The following is a 16,477-nucleotide window of genomic DNA, read 5'->3' as shown; positions in this document are numbered from 1 at the left end:
CAAAGCTAATTTTAAAGTTGAGCTAATCATGGTTTGATCCAAGGACATAACTCGGACAATTTTTTTCTAATAACAGGAAAGATTTTATTTCAGATTTCAGACTAAACTGATATTTAGTGAGAAAGAGTTAGACTTTTGTAAATCTGTATCAGCCTTAAATATTTTCTAATTTGCCAGTCTGTAAGATCTGATTGCCAAGAAAGTCAATTGCAAATTGGCTATTCCTTGCTTTATGCTGATATGGTTAGGCATGGTCATTTACCAACAAATGGTGGTTATGTAACTATCACGACAAAATTAATAAATGACTTACGGCCTGATCGTCAGAAACACAGGGCACACAGTACTTCACAGTAAGTGATTGCATGGTAGAATGATTCTTTGGATTTTTTCCAGCAATACTTAAAAAATGTAATGCATGTTTCCGTTCAGGGACAGAGTCTGTACTTTGCTTTTGCACTACTGGAAGAATTTAAGGGGACATCATTAACTTGACCACCTCTCTGTTTGAAAAAACAACAAGGAGTCCTTGTGGCACCTTAGAGACTAACAAATTTATTTGGGCATAAGTTTCGTGGGCTATAACCCACTTCATCAGACACATGGAGTGAAAAATATGGTAGGCAGGTATAAATATACAGCACATGAAAAGATGGGAGTTGCCTTACCAAGTGGGGGGTCAGTGCTAATGAGACCAATTCAATCAGGGTGAATGTGGCCCATTCCCAACAGTTGACAAGAAGGGGTGAATATCAACAGAGAGAAAATTACTTTTTGTAGTGGCCCAGCCACTCCCAGTCTTGGTGGTCACATAAATATCACCCTATACCAGAAACCTACTGACCGCTATACTTACCTACATGCCTCCAGCTTTCATCCAGACCACATCACATGATCTCTTGTCTACAGGCAAGCCCTAAGATACAACCACATTTACTCCAATCCCTTAGACAGAGACAAAGACCTATAGGATCTCTATCAAGCGTTCTTAAAACTACAGTACCTACCTGGTGAAGTGAAGAAACAGATTGACAGAGCCAGAAGGGTACCCAGAAAGTCACCTACTACAGGACAGGCCCAACAAAGAAAGTAACAGAATGCCACTAGCCATCACCTTCAGCCCCCAATTAAAACCTCTCCAGCGCATCATCAAGGATCTACAATCTATCCTGAAGGATGGTCCCTCACTCTCACAGACCTTGGGAGACAGGCCAATCCTCGCTTACAGACAGCCCCCCAACCTGAAGCAAATACTCACCAGCAAATACACTCCACACAACATGAACACTAACCCAGGACCCAATCCCTGCAACAAAGCCAGTTGCCAACTCTGTCCGCATATCTATTCAAGGGACACCATCATAGGACCTAACCACATCAGCCACACCATCAGGGGCTTGTTCACCTGCACATCTACCAGTGTGATATATGGCATCATGTGCCACATATGTACAATTACTCATGTATGTAAGTGTTTGCAGGATCAGAGCATTAGTTGCTCCCTGGTGGAAGAGGTCCATATAACTTTCAGCAGAGGAGCAGACAATGCAGGGCACTGTCATTAAGGCATGCTCAGTCAGAAACTTGATCCTTTTTAAAAAGTTAGTCAATTAAAAAAAATTAAAAAATTCAATGTCCCTTTATTACCGTCATGGAATAATGATCCCCGCCCTGATAGTAGGTAGTAAAGGGCAGTATTTAGAACTTTATGTTAATGTCAATTAGCTTTTATGAGAATTTTATGTAAATCTTTATGATTTTTGCTTAATTGAAAACAAGATTTACTTCCATTCTGCTGTTGATGAGTTTTAAATGATCTCAAATCAATCTCTCAATTATTATGTTATGAGATTGAGGTTTTCAGGGGGGGAGGGGATATGAGTTCTCTGTGTCTGGGAAGCTAATGAGATATTACATTGGAATTTCATGTGGGAATATCTTCACTGTGGGTATAAATACCACAGTGACTTTTTAAGATATTGGGCAATCTTCTTCCACTTTGTACGCTTTGACACATGACATAGAGCATTTCTTCCTCACTGTAAATCATTGGAAACATCCCCTGCCATCCCTTTCCATTTATACCCCAAATTCTTGAACAGGGAGAATTACACACTGTATTGGCCTCTGTTGATTTTCTTTAGTGCACACTCATTCACACCAATGCAAAAAGTTACCTTAAGTGCCTAAGCATACTTTCTCTGTACATGCAACTGCTTCAAAGACCTACTGAGCACAAATGGTAAAGGTGGGCTGGTTCTGAAAACTGCTGGGCTCTCTGGACCAGCGGGGAAAAAAACTTTTGTAGTGATAATCAAGGTGGGCCATTTCCAGCAGCTGACAAGAACATCTGAGGAACAGCGGGGGGGGGGGGGGGGGGAGGGGGGGAAGGGATAAACATGGGGAAATAGTTTTACTTTGTGTAATGACCCATCCACTCCCAGTCTCTATTCAAGCCTAAGTTAATGGTGTCCAGTTTGCAAATTAATTTCAATTCAGCAGTCTCTCATTGGAGTCTGTTTTTGAAGTTTTTTTGTTGAAGAATTGCAACTTATAGGTCTGTAATTGAGTGACCAAAGAGATTGAAGTGTTCTCCGACTGGTTTTTGAATGTTATAATTTTGACATCTGATTTGTGTCCATTTATTCTTTTACATAGAGAAACTACAGCATTTGCTCAAGAAACTCCCTGAAAAAGCACAAGAACAAATCCGCACAGACACACCCCTGGAGCCCCGACCTGGGGTATTCTATCTGCTACCCAAGATCCATAAACCTGGAAATCCTGGACGCCCCATCATCTCAGGCATTGGCACCCTCACAGCAGGATTGTCTGACTATGTAGACTCCCTCCTCAGGCCCTACGCTACCAGCACTCCCAGCTATCTTTGAAACACCATTGACTTCCTGAGGAAACTACAATCCATCGGTGATCTTCCTAAAAACACCATCCTAGCCACTATGGATGTAGAAGCCCTCTACACCAACATTTCACACAAAGATGGACTACAAGCCATCAGGAACAGTATCCCCGATAATGTCACGGCTAACCTGGTGGCTGACCTTTGTGGCTTTGGTCCTCACCCACAACTATTTCACATTTGGGGACAATGTATACCTTCAAATCAGCGGCACTGCTATGGATACCTGCATGGCCCCACAGTATGCCAACATTTTTATGGTTGACTTAGAACAACGCTTCCTCAGCTCTCATCCCCTAATGCCCCTACTCTATTTGCGCTACATTGATGACATCTTCACCATCTGGACCCTTGAGGAATTCCACCATGATTTCAACAATTTCAATCCCACCATCAATCTCAGTCCACACAAGAGATCCACTTCCTGGACTAATAAGCGATGGTCACATAAATACCCCCCTATACGGAAGCCTACTGACCGCTGTGCCTACTTACATGCCTCCAGCTTTCATCCAGATCATACCACACAATCCATTGTCTACAGCCAAGCTCTACGATATAACCGCATTTGCTCCAACCCCTCAGACAGAGACAAACACCTACAAGATCTCTATCAAGCGTTCTTACAAGTACAATACCCACCTGCTGAAGTGAAGAAACAGATTGACAGAGACAGAAGAGTACCCAGAAGTTACCTACTACACGACAGGCTCAACAAAGAAAATAACAGAACGCCACTAGCCATCACCTTCAGCCCCCAGCTAAAACCTCTCCAACGCATCATCAAGGATCTACAACCTATCCTGAAGGACGAGCCATCACTCTCTCAGATCTTGGGAGATAGACCAGTCCTTGCTTGCAGACAGCCCCCCATCCTGAAGCAAATACTCACCAGCAAACACACACCACACAACAGAACCACTAACCCAAGAACCTATCTTTGCAACAAAGTCTGTTGCCAACTGTGTCCACATATTTATTCAGGGGACACCATCATAGGGCCTAATCACATCATACACACTATCAGAGGCTCGTTCATCTGCACATCTACCAATGTGATATATGCCATCATGTGCCAGCAATGTCCCTTTGCCATGTACATTGGCCAAACTGGACAGTCTCTATGTAAAAGAATAGATGGACACAAATCAGACGTCAAGAATTATAACATTCAAAAACCAGTCGGAGAACTCTTCAACACTTCAATCTCTTTGATCACTCGATTACAGACCTAAAAGTTGCAATTCTTCAACAAAAAACTTCAAAAACAGACTCCAGCGAGAGACTGCTGAATTGGAATTAATTTGCAAACTGGATACAATTAAATTAGGCTTGAATAAAGACTGGGAGTGGATGGGTCATTAAACAAAATAAAACTATTTCCCCACGTTTATTCCCTCCCCCCACTGTTCCTCAGACGTTCTTGTCAACTGCTGGAAATGGCCCACCTTGATTATCACTACAAAAGGTTTCCCCCCAACCCCCCGCTCTCCTGCTGGTAATAGCTCACCTTACCTGATCACTCTTGTTACAGGTTTCAGAGTAGCAGCCGTGTTAGTCTGTAATCGCAAAAAGAAAAGGAGTACTTGTGGCACCTTAGAGACTAACAAATTTATTAGAGCATAAGCTTTCGTGAGCTACATCTCACTTCATCGGATGCATTTGGTGGAAAAAACAGAGGAGATATTTATATACACACACACAGAGAACATGAAACAATGGGTTTATCATACACACTGTAAGGAGAGTGATCACTTAAGATAAGCTATCACCAGCAGCAGGGGGGGGGAAAGGAGGAAAACCTTTCATGGTGACAAGCAAGGTAGGCTAATTCCAGCAGTTAACAAGAATATCAGAGGAACGGTGGGGGTGGGAGGGAGAAATACCATGGGGAAATAGTTTTACTTTGTGTAATGACTCATCCATTCCCAGTCTCTATTCAAGCCTAAGTTAATTGTATCCAGTTTGCAAATTAATTCCAATTCAGCAGTCTCTCGTTGGAGTCTGTTTTTGAAGCTTTTTTGTTGAAGTATAGCCACTCTTAGGTCTGTGATCGAGTGACCAGAGAGACTGAAGTGTTCTCCAACTGGTTTTTGAATGTTATAATTCTTGACGTCTGATTTGTGTCCATACATTCTTTTACGTAGAGACTGTCCAGTTTGGCCAATGTACATGGCAGAGGGGCATTGCTGGCACATGATGGCATATATCACATTGGTAGATGCGCAGGTGAATGAGCCTCTGATAGTGTGGCTGATGTGATTAGGCCCTATGATGGTATCCCCTGAATAGATATGTGGACAGAGTTGGCAACGGGCTTTGTTGCAGGGATAGGTTCCTGGGTTAGTGGTTCTGTTGTGTGGTGTGTGGTTGCTGGTGAGTATTTGCTTCAGATTGGGGGGCTGTCTGTAAGCAAGGACTGGCCTGTCTCCCAAGATCTGTGAGAGTGATGGGTCGTCCTTCAGGATAGGTTGTAGATCCTTGATGATGCGTTGGAGAGGTTTTAGTTGGGGGCTGAAGGTGATGGCTAGTGGCGTTCTGTTATTTTCTTTGTTGGGCCTGTCCTGTAGTAGGTGACTTCTGGATACTCTTCTGGCTCTGTCAATCTGTTTCTTCACTTCAGCAGGTGGGTATTGTAGTTGTAGGAATGCATGATAGAGATCTTGTAGGTGTTTGTCTCTGTCTGAGGGGTTGGATCAAATGCGGTTATATCGTTGAGCTTGGCTGTAGACAATGGATCGAGTGGTATGATCTGGATGAAAGCTAGAGGCATGGAGGTAGGAATAGCGGTCAGTAGGTTTCCGATATAGGGTGGTGTTTATGTGACCATCGCTTATTAGCACCGTAGTGTCCAGGAAGTGGATCTCTTGTGTGGACTGGTCCAGGCTGAGGTTGATGGTGGAATGGAAATTGTTGAAATCATGGTGGAATTCCTCAAGAGCTTCTTGTTACAGTGTAACAAGTGTAACAGTGTAATAAGTGTTGTGTGTAACACTCTTGTTACAGTGTGTATGGTAACACCCATTGTTTCATGTTCTCTGTGCATATAAATCTCCCCACTGTATTTTCCACTGAATTCATCCGATGAAGTGAGCTGTAGCTCATGAAAGCTTATGCTCAGGTAAATTTGTTAAAAGAAAAGGAGGACTGGTGGCACCTTAGAGACTTAGAGAAGAGATCCAGGAAGGTTTGTGAATGTCAAATACAGAAAGAAGACAGCAACTGAAACTGGGCAAAAATGTCATCAATGAAAGCCAAAATTTACTGTTTTTTGCTGTTTCTAGTGTTCAACATATTAACAGGACAACACACTTAGTTTTTAAAAAAGTCTTATTTCTTATGCAGTTTTCAGTCTTTTTTGCAGCCAAAGGGCCATTTTTGCTGGAGCAAGCTCTTATTTGCTTTTGTCTAAAGCAGTGGGTTTCAGCTTGTGTTCTGCGGACCCACAATGGTCCCCAGACTATGTCTAAGATTTCCAAAGGGGGTCCACACCTCTATTTGAAAATTTTCAGGGGTCCGCAAATGAAAAAAAGGTTGAAAACCACTGGCCTAAAGGGTGGAAAAGGACGGGGTCAGACAGGGACTCTAAAACATTCAGCACCTCAGCTTCTAGCATCTCCATATCATCCTTCATGCATGGCTTGAACATGTCCATATCTATGTCCTGCTTACTTGCATGCCACTTACACTGAAGCAAATTGAATTGCCTACTGGTTGTTCTTCTATTTTTAATCTCAGTCTTCACTGTTTGTCCTTATATTGAGAGCTCCTCTGAGCAGGGACCTGCCTTCTTGAATGTTCTGAAATCACTAGGCACATCCTGGGTACTATTCTAAATAAATAACTAAGGGTATCTCTTCACTACCCACCCGATCGGCAGGCAGCGATCAATCCACCGGGAATCAATTTATCGTGTGTAGTCTAGACATGATAAATCGACCCTCGAGCGCTCTCCCATCGACTCCTGTACTCCAGCGCCGTGAGAGGCGGAGGCAGAGTTGACGGGGGAGCGACAGCAGTCGACTCACCATGGTGCAGACACCACGGTAAGTCAATCTAAGTACATCGACTTCAGCTACGTTATTCACGTAATTTGGTAAAAATGAATGAATTTGGGAATTTGGGAAACAATGCAGAATTTGTGGTGCTTGCTACGTACACTGAAGCAAATTGAATTGCCTACTGGTTGTTCTTCTATTTTTAATACCATTTCACCAAAAAAACAATAAAAACCATAAGTTGTCTAGCCCAGGTGTTTGCCTAAATCTCAAGGTTATATATGCTGCAAGTATGGTTTCTGATGATCTTATTTTTGCTTATTCAGCTATTTCACTGATCCTGCTTTTCTATTTTACTACGGTCAATCATATAGGGGGTTCTGGAGCAAGCTAGTATTTTTACCTACAGAATTTATCAGTGTGGAGAGAGAGATGACCATGGGGGACTGAAAACTTGAATTTTCTGAAGAACAGTTACTTTCAAAGATAAAAGCTTGGACTGGGTTGGGAAAGTGATAGACCTAGCTCTTTAAGTAGGATTATGGAGTAATAAGAGATTAGAATGAAAGTAAATCAAATACGAGACTGCTTGTTTCTCCACAGCAAGGTCTCCCAATCTCAAGCTTCTCAGGTTCTGCAGAAAAGCTTAGTTCGTTCCCCTCCCTTGAACTGATTGGCAGAGGATTTTGTAAACAAAAGCAAACAGCCAGATATTGCTTTGGGGAGATTTAGGGAGAAAAATGTTAGCTGTCCATTGTGAGCACCTTCTTGTGACTATAAATTGAAAATTATGGCAAGACATCTGATCCAGCATTTACAATTTACTATTTATTGGTGAAGTTTGCATCTTAAGAGGAAGCTAAATGTATTAAGAAGCTGCATTTTTCATTGCTATGGAAGGGATTTCTCTGGCTGCACCTTTCCAGTCCTACTTTTGGACATTCCCATTCCATTTCTGTACGGTCACTAAGGGTAACGGTATAGATTGATTTTTCCCTTACCTCATCTTAGTCTACACAGAACTTTTCTCTCTTTTTTAGCATTGATTATGATTTATTATAGTGAATAACCCATTGTTCCTGGGTAGGGGAGAGGAAGATGAAAAAACAGGAATTGTCGTAATAGACAAGTATTCGAGGACAAACTGTTTCACTTTGTATGATATATTTATATAGCCATTGGGTCAAAGAGAATGAGAATTACTCTATAGCCTAGTGGATAATATGCTCTCTGGGGAGACACAGATTCCCATTCCTGCTCCAATGACTATTTAAGAATTTACACATAGTAGAACAGCTTCACTATGAGAGATTGGAAGAGACCCTCCTCAAATAACCTATGGCCCAGTGGGTAGGTCTCCCATTAGGAATTTGGAAGACCCGGGTTAACATCCCTGCTCCAAATCAGGAAGAGTGGGGATTTGAACTAGGGTCATCAACACTGTGAGGGGCTTGCTCTATCCACAGGACTAATGGATATAAGGGTACCTCTGCCTCTTCTACTTTGGGCTTTCTTGAGAAAGGGCTGACTTAGGTGTTGAATTCCATGGCTATGAGTCCTCTTGGGAGAAAGCACCTAAATCCTGTTGAGGGGTGGGGCTTAGGCTCCACCTCTCTCTCTCCTTGAAATTTCCTGTGAGCTAGTTTAGACAGTTCAGCATGCTGGCTTTTGTGAATCCATCCTTAGGCATCTAATTAGGTATTGTATAGGCAGACTGGGGGCCTAAATCAGGGCTGAGGAGCCCTCTGATTGGCAGGACATTTAAAGTTAGACTCAACATTACAAGACCTATGTTTCCTTTGTGGATCTAGCCCAGGGGTAAGCAAACTATGGCCCAGGGCCACATCCAGCCCTCTAGATGTTTTAGTCCGGCCCTCGAGCTCCCGCCAGGGAGCAGTGTCTGGGGCTTGCCCCACTCTGGTGCTCCAGCCAGGGAGTGGGGTCGGGGGTTAGTCATGCTCCACATGTGCCATGGCTCCACACGGCTCCCAGAAACAGCGGCATGACCTTCCTCCAGCTCCTAGGGGTAGGGGCAGCCAGGGGGTTCCACACACTGCCCCCGCCCCAAGCACCGCCCCCGCAGCTCCCAGTGGCCAGGAACCACAGCCAATAGGAACTGCAGGGGCAGTGCCTGCAGACTGGGCAGCATGCAGAGCTACCTGGCTGTGCCTCCATCTAGGAGCCAGAGAGAGGCATGCTGCTGCTTTCAGGAGCTGCTTGAGATAAGCGCCACCTGGAGTCTGCATCCCGTCCACCTCCCACCATCCAAATCCCAGCCTGCAGCAGCCTCCTGCACCCCTCATCCCCAGCCCTACCCCAGAGCTCGCACCCCCAACCTGAGCTCTACCCCCACCCCAACCCTCTGCCCCATTTGGAGCTTCCTCCCACACCCTGAACTCCCCATTTCTGGCCTCACCTCAGAGCCTGCATCCCCAGCCAGAGCCCTCACCCCCCAACACCCCAATCCCCAATTTCATGAGCATTCATGGCCTGCCATACAATTTCCATACCCAGATGTAGCCCTTGGACCAAAAAGTTTGCCCACCCCTGATCTAGCACTTAGTGTCCAGCTTTTTTCCCATTTGGGCCAGAGGCAGCACTCATACTTTCAGACAATGCTCCTATTTAGTATTCAGTTAGACAACAGCCCTACTTTCCTGCATTCTCATATTTTCCTCAGTAATGTCTTTCTAAGTGCCTGGGTAATGAGTAGCAATTGCAAGGAAGCTCGCTTTCCAGGAATCAGGTATATCCAAAAATTCAAAGTGAAATGTATGGCTGAGAATTTCAAAGACTCCTGGGGATATGGATGCCCAATTCCCACTACAATTTAAAAAAAAAAATCTGAAGTGATGACTACATTACAGAAAACAAAAGTTTGAGAATCTAACAGAATATTAATTGTGGCCATTCAGATCTAAAGAAATCAAAAGTCCCAACTGTATTTCTTAGGTAAATCTAGTTATTTTATCTAAGTTTCCAAAGTTGCACTTTATAAATATAAATTAATAAAATGTTGTTGTACCCTTACATAAACAGATGATATTTTATTTAAAAAATCCAGATTTACTTTTGGCAATGCAGGTTACCCCTATCATATGGGTAAAATAATATAAAAAAATGAACAACAAAGAAAATTATTTATATATAAAAAATAGGGCTGTCGATTAATCGCAGGTAACTCACACGATTAAATCAAAAAAATTAGTCATGATTAATCACATTGTTAAACAACAGAATACCAATTGAAATTTATTAAACATTTTTCTAATTTTTCTACATTTTCAAATATATCAATTTCAATTACAACGCAGAATACAAAATGTACAGTGCTCACTTTACATTATTTTTCATTACAAATATTTGCATTGTAAAAATGATAAACATAAGAAATTGTATTTTCAATTCACCTTATACAAGTACGGTAGTGCAATCTCTTTATCATGGAAGTGCAACTTACAAATGTAGTTTTTTTGTTGTTACATAACTACATTCAAAAACAAAAAGTGTAAAAATTTAGAGCCTACATGTCCACTCAGTCCTACTTCTTGTTCACCCAATCGCTAAGAGAAACAAGTTTGTTTACATTTACTTAATTACAATGTCACCTGAAAGCGAGACTACAATTCGCATAACACTGTTGTAGTTGGCGTCACAAGACATTTACGTGCCAGATGTGTTAAAGATTCATATGCTTCTTCATACTTCAGCCATTGTTCCAGAGGACATGCTTCCATGATGATGACTCTCATTAAAAAAATGTGTTAATTATATTTGTGACTGAACTCCTTGGCAAGAATTGTATGTCTCCTTCTCTGTTTTACCCACATTCTGCCATATATTTCATGTTCTAGTAGTGTCGGATGATGACCCAGCACATGTTGTTCGGTTTAAGAACACTTTCACTGCAAATTTGACAAAATGCAAAGAAGGTACCAATATGAGATTTCTAAAGATAGCAACAGCACTCAACCCAAGATTTAAGACTCTGAAGTGCCTTCCAAAATCTGAGAGGGATGAGATGTGGAACACGCTTTCAGAAGTCCTAAAAAAGCAATACTCTGATGCAGAAACTACAGAACCCAAACTGGCAAAAAAGAAAATCAGCCTCCTGCTGATGGCATCTGACTCAGATGTTGAAAATGAACATGCATCAGTCCTCACTGCTTTGGATCATTATCGAGCAGAAATCATCATCAGCATGGTTGAATCATCAAGGGACATATGAATCTTTAGCGCATCTGGCATGTAAATATCTTGTGACAGCCAGATACAGATGTGTGGCCAGCTACAACATGTGAATGCCTGTTCTCACTTTCAAGTGACATTGTAAACAAGAAGCGGGCAGCATTATCTCCTGCAAATATAAACAAACTTGTTTGTCTGAGCAATTGGCTAAACAAGAAGTAGGACTGGTTGGACTTGCAGGCTCTACGTTGTTTTATTTTTGAACGCAGGGTTTTTTTTTGTACATAATTCTACATTTGTAAGTTCAACTTTCATGATAAAGGAATTGCACAACAGTACTTGTATGAGGTGAATTGAAAAATACTATTTCTTTTTTTACAGTGCAAATATTTGTAATAAAATAAATATAAAGTGAGCACTGTACACTTTGTATCCTGTGTTGTAATTGAAATCAATATATTTGAAAATGTAGAAAACATCCAAAATATTTAATAAATGGTATTCTATTATTGTTTAACAATGTGAGTAATTGCACGATTAATCACAATTAAGTTTTTTAATCGCTTGACAGCCCTAATAAAAACACTGATGAGGAACTGAATGCAATTTCCACTATAATTCATCTGCTCTCTTGGCCTTATAAGGATCCCATCCTTGCTTTTCTAATTAAAAGTAAATAAAAATGATGGTATAGGAAAGCTTAGGCAAATATGAAGAATAGAAGGGTTGGGGAAGGGGGAAGAGGGAGTGTATAATCATATCAGTCAAACAATAGTTGTGGTAATTTAACTGTATCCAATTGTGAAAAATAGTCCCTGGCTTCCATTTCACCTTCATCCATGGCTGTATTCTGAAACACTTGGAAGGATTTGTTGTGAACACTGCAGTCCTGTTCTTATTGATTAAAGACTGCTAGGGAATGTAAAGGCCTCATAAAGACTAAGAAACCTGGGAAATCTGAACAAGGCCAAACTTCAGCACTTTCATTAGGCTTCAAAACAAGTGAAAAAAATTAAATGACCCTTGTACTTTGCAATCCACTTACTTTCCAATAAAAGCTTAAGGGGAAGTTAACAGTGTCCCTCTATTGTATTCAGCTGAACTTTCCTGACATATACTACAATGAGGGGGAATGTTCAGTCCATCCTAGAGATGGCACTGTTGCATTTCTGGGATTGCTGCTGTATTTATATTGGAAAAGATTTAATGAAGAAGAAGAAAATTGAACCATGTCAATAGTCATGTTACAATATTTTTGATGTTTGTGTCACCCCTTCAGATCAAAATCCTCTCACCTTTCTTTCTGTTGAACCTAGGTAACTTTGTTGATCTGCCTTAACTAGGAAGAATAAGAAAGAAAGTTTATATTTGACCATGTAACAGAAATCTTTAGCATTTCGCTGTGAGAGAGTAAATGATTGGTATCTTAAATAATCATGCTCAAGTAAGTTCAATTTTATGTGGAAAATTCATTTAGAAAGAAAAGTTTAATACCAAGGTTTCTACTTCCATTTGATCATGGGCTTGGAGATGAACAAAGTAACAATCTAATGGCATTAGACACCATAGTTTATATTCATACCTGCATGGTTGTGTACGTACACCAGAGTTGCATTTCCAGGAGTGCTGAAAAGAGCATGTGAAATCTGAAAGAGACATTTAGGGACACTGGGAGCTTAACTCTCCACTCCCTTGGGCAGATGGTAACACCTGTGCAAAGTAAGGTTACCATTCTGATTGGGCGGCATTTTATACCCCTTTTATACATCTGAGTACACAAGATGCAAAGCAGTGGAGAATCAGTAATTAGGCTCAGATTTTTAAAAATAGGAGCCTTAAAATTAGGACTCAAAGTCCTTATTAGGGCAGCTGCCTAATTTTCAAAAGCGGGATTCGGTGGCTGGTCAGTGCTTTTGGAATCCAGGCAGGTGCCTAAGTATGGAGACTAACTTTAGGCTCTGACTTTTAAAAATGTTGGCCCTAAATGGTCCAAGGAATATTTGGATAACTTTTATAAGGATTCTGATTTGGGATGTGCCCCACTGCCTTCACCCGACACACAACCCCATAGACAGTGGGAGGTGGGCATTAGCGATTGACAGACAAGACTACAGAAAGAGACCTAGATTAGTAGAAAACAGAAATATGAAAGAAGAAGCCAAGCTGTCCCAGTGTTCTCAGAAAGAAACAGTGAGTACAGCTAGCCTTCTGCCTCCTGGGGATTCTAAATGAAAGTGACATAAGCATACACAAATCAATACTGAGTATATCCTGAAATTTTGCATTTCGCTACTTATCTGGAAAGCAACATCTGACCTCGTGGCTTGAATATTAGTTACCTTGATGAAACTGAGTTTATATGGCAAGTCTGAGGGCTGTGCGAGGCAGACATGAGCAGATCAGCTTAACTGCATCTCCTCAGCTAAAATATCTGCATAGTTTCAAAAAAAAAAGAAAAGGAGTACTTGTGGCACCTTAGAGACTAACATATTTATTTGAGCATAAACTCACGAAAGCTTATACTCAAATAAATATGTTAGTCTCTAAGGTGCCACAAGTACTCCTTTTCTTTTTTGCGGATACAGACTAACATGGCTGCTACTCTGAAACCTGCATAGTTTCAGAGACTGTTATTTCTCTTTAAGTAAAATGTGCTATTGTAGGCTTTGACACATAAGAGTTCAGCAATGAGGTGATCTTGATACAACCAAGTCAAGAACATAAATAATGTAAGAGTATTAAAATTTTTGGAGGGCACTCTTTCCCCCCCCACGCATGCTGACTTTTTTCCCCTTCTTCTTCTTCTTCCAAATATCATTAAATGGGGCATTCAGAGAGTGATAGCAACTTTTCTTTGTATTTATGGTGTTTATCTGTGATCAGCAGAAACAGGAAAATTGCAATGCTAGATCATTGGCTCTGCTCTGTCTTATCTACAATGCAGCAAGTCATCGTGCACCTTTGCAGAAACTACTCAGTCATTCAACATCCTAAATAGGAAATATTTTCTTCAGTGTGTGCATAGCAGCTAATGAGATACTTTCCTGCCTTGAAATTGTGACCCCCCCCCCACTCCCACCCAAGTGCCTGATATTTGCCTTTAAATACACAAGACTGAGTTCTCATGGACCCAAATCCTAAGCTGATTCTCAGCACCATGGCCAGAGTGATGCTGACAGTTTTTAAAATGTGTGTAATGCTTTACTTATCAGTCAGCTATAGTCTTTCAATAAAAGAAGGCAGTGTCAAAGCAACTCAGCTCTAACTTATATTCCCATCTAACCATTACATGACTGGCAAAAATACGGGGCCAGATCCTCTGCTAGTGTAAACTGGCATTGTTCAATGGAGCTACAACAATTTATGGCACCTTAGGATCTGGCTGATCTAATATGACATGTTTAAAGGGATAACAACAGGGCAGACACAAAGTAGGCAGGGAAAGAATTTTGAATTCCTTTGGCATCAGTAGGACTACTGGAGTACATAAAATTAAGCAGGTGCTTGAAGGCTTTGTGGGATCAGGACCCGAGTTTCCCATTGATGTAAATGGGAACATTTTCCATTGAAGTCAAGAAGTAACTCAGGATTTTCACCCCAGTAACAGATTAGAAATTGGCCTATGGTACTATTTGTAACAGACTTACACATATTGGCCTATGTATTCTTTTAATACATGGGCCAACATGTATAAGAATATATAGTGGCCCATGACCATCTCTGAAGAACTGGGCCAAGAGAACAATGAGACTTAGAGCCTCTTGTAGCATTGGAACAAGAAAGTACCATTCAATGCATCACACACTAGGCAGCTCTAGATCTGGTGATGGGTGAGACCGAGAAATATATGAAAACCCTCACATTTGGAAGCTGCATTCTACTTTGTTTGTACAGATCAAACAATACTATGCTTGCAGTTTTCACAGAGTTCCTGGCTGAAATTTCATAACGAAAAGTTTAGACGTTACAGCCATGATCCTTAAAGATGAAGGCTGATGAATGGCTTCAAGGTATGCTGCCCCATTTAACCCTCTATATGTTCTCCATCCCTCTAATGCATTCCAGCCATAATAAATAAATATGACTTTCTTGTAGACTTAGAAAGCAAGACAGAGTAATACTGCACCTGTAAACAGTTACGCAAACTAATGATTATAAGTGTGGCCAAAGGAGTCCCTTTATGATCCAAAAGCCAAACAGAAATGGGGCAGGGGAGAGAGAATCAAATACTGGAGTGATACTTAATTCCAGGTTGAAAGGTCAAACTCACTCATAGGTCCTCAACATAGGATGCACATAGCCATGGGCACTTCAGTGATCCACTGAAGTGGTCAAACTGCATGTTGTTTACCATCTACTAACATCTACTGTTACTGGAAGAACAAAACTGTTCTGTCTTATAAAGAATGACACTGGAGCCATTGCCAGCAGCTTGTAATGACCATGTCATCTATTTTCCCTCCTCAGTGTTTTGGACTCTCTTAATTATGGTGAAAATAGAAACTTCATTAAAATTTGATAAGGTAGCCTGCCAAAATAAAATTTTGGGAAATTGTTCTCCGAGAACCTCTCTAGGAGTCTTGGCCACCTTATTAGGAATCGGAATAAGCCTTTCTAGTTTAGAGGTGCAAGTTATTAATCATATGATGTGAGCTGCAGCTGTTTTCAATGCAGTTCCCATGGAGTTTGTACAGCACATATTAGAGTCAATGCAGAATACCAGAGGTGTTTTGTGGGAAACACTAAATGAGAAATAATGGAGAAACCTGGTGCTTAACTAGTCAGAAAGTCAGGGTGCTGCAGGCTGGCCCCTTCATTACCTTCTTTTCTGCACATCAGAGAAACTGTGTATAGCCCATTAAAAAAAACCCCAAACCTCTGGCCCTGACCACTTGTGTTAATGACCTACTGTGTTACTCATTGTATGGATAGAAAGCATCCTGAATAATCTGAGTTTTGGTAATTACATTTTATTTCTCTGATTTCCCCTTTGCTTTCAACTGGATGGTATTGTATTCTGCTTCATCTCCTATCGAGGAGCATATGTGCAGAATTGCTGTGCACTGTTAAACAGTTGCAAGTGTTCTACCAAGGTGTGACTGCATTAGTGATTCCTAACTGAATAGAAAATACATTGGAGGTTCAGATGATTAGTCTAAAAATATAGGGCCAAATTTTTCAAACAAGTTTGCAATAGGTGACCCCATAAAAAGAATGGGCACCCATTGTTCTCTCATGAACTGATGATAGTTGTGCTCATGTTGTACCCCTTGTTTTGAAAATGTTGCTCTTTGTTTCAGGCCTAAAATAAACTACTTTTATTGCTGATGTGGCATTACAAAAAACAGTTTAAAAATTATTTGGTAATACA

This window comes from Dermochelys coriacea, chromosome 13 (genome assembly GCF_009764565.3).
Source record: "Dermochelys coriacea isolate rDerCor1 chromosome 13, rDerCor1.pri.v4, whole genome shotgun sequence".
NCBI lineage: Eukaryota > Metazoa > Chordata > Testudines > Dermochelyidae > Dermochelys > Dermochelys coriacea.
The sequence above is the reverse complement of the archived record's forward strand: the minus strand, read 5'-3'. Positions refer to the sequence as shown.